Here is a 1,468-nt window from a genome sequence, read left to right as displayed (position 1 = left end):
AATCAATGACTCGCTCATTAAGACGGTCGCCTAGCGACACCTAATGACGGTTTAGTGATATTAAAAGTATCATTCTTTCCAACGATTGTTAATTAACTCATATTTGAAACATAAGCTATATATATATATATATATATATATATATATATATATATATATATACACACATATATATACACAAAAATAAAATAAAAACACATTTGAAGCGTGTTTGCTTACTAAATTGTGAGCGGAACGAAAGTTGCAGCAAATATCAGCAACAGGAGTCAAATTTCATTAATCACGAGAGTGAAGAGCTGACTGAAAAGATGATGACGGAATAGGCTATTTTATGTAAAAGCCCCTATTTAAGCGAATCTATCATTGTACTCTTTTGTTGTTGTGTTTTCCGTGAAAAATAATAGACTATTGAACTCACAATTCAAGCAATCGGCCCCGTTATTGCACTAATTTTAAAGTGACACTAAAAAGTATGCGGCTGCACTGGCATTCATAATGGTGCGCGTCCATGGCGACGAGCGAGCAGAACAGAGCGAACGTTTTTTAGTTCATTCCTACTTCCATAGGAATTCCCTCAAGCGCTCTGCAAGCGCAACCCTTATCAATGTCCGTGTGGACGTCCGTATTTAAAAGCTCTCGGTCCTCAGTCACATGCTTGCCAAATATATGTATAAATATCATTTTGGACACAAGAGGGCAGTATGGCCCTATGTATAATTTTGTACAATAACTATCAATCGAAGAGCCCCTCCCCACACAGACACACACACACACACACACACACAGTTCGCCCGCGCCTCTCTCTCACACGCACACACACACACACACACACACACACACTCCAGCATTGCAATCTTGAGATCGCAGCTTGTTCATTATGCTGCGTTCACACCAAACTTTTATACTATTTTGTTGTTGTGGTTTCCATGAAGAATAATAGGCTATTGAACTCACAATTCAAGCAATCGGCCCCAGAAAAGGCGCTAATTTTAAAATGAAACTAACGGCTGCACGGGCATTCATAACGGTGCGCGTCCACGGCGATGAGCGAGCAGAACTTCCATAGGAATTCCCTCGAGCGCTCTGCACGTGGCCATTATCAATGTCCCGTATTTAAAAGCTCTCGGTCCTCAGTCACATACCAAATATATGTATAATGTATATATAAATATAATTTTGGACACAAGAGGGCAGTATGGCCCTATGTATAATTTTGTGTTTAAACTAAAAGAGCCCCTCCCCCCCCTCCCCACACAGACACACACGAATGGCAGGGTGCATTCTCTCTATCAGAGGGAGAGGGAGAGAAAATTCTCAGAAACATCCACATTCAAACCAAAATATCTGACTTCCTCTTGGTCTGAGCTAATGACAGTTAATTAGAAAGTTGTCCGGCTTGATCTGAACCATATGCATACCTGTGTCTGTCGAGTTTCATGCAATTTCAAGCATGCTAAGAGTCTCAAAA

The sequence above is a fragment of the Rhinichthys klamathensis genome, unplaced genomic scaffold, assembly GCF_029890125.1.
Source record: "Rhinichthys klamathensis goyatoka isolate OS25496 unplaced genomic scaffold, OSU_Roscu_1.1 h1tg000191l_1, whole genome shotgun sequence".
Lineage (NCBI taxonomy): Eukaryota > Metazoa > Chordata > Actinopteri > Cypriniformes > Leuciscidae > Rhinichthys > Rhinichthys klamathensis.
The sequence above is the reverse complement of the archived record's forward strand: the minus strand, read 5'-3'. Positions refer to the sequence as shown.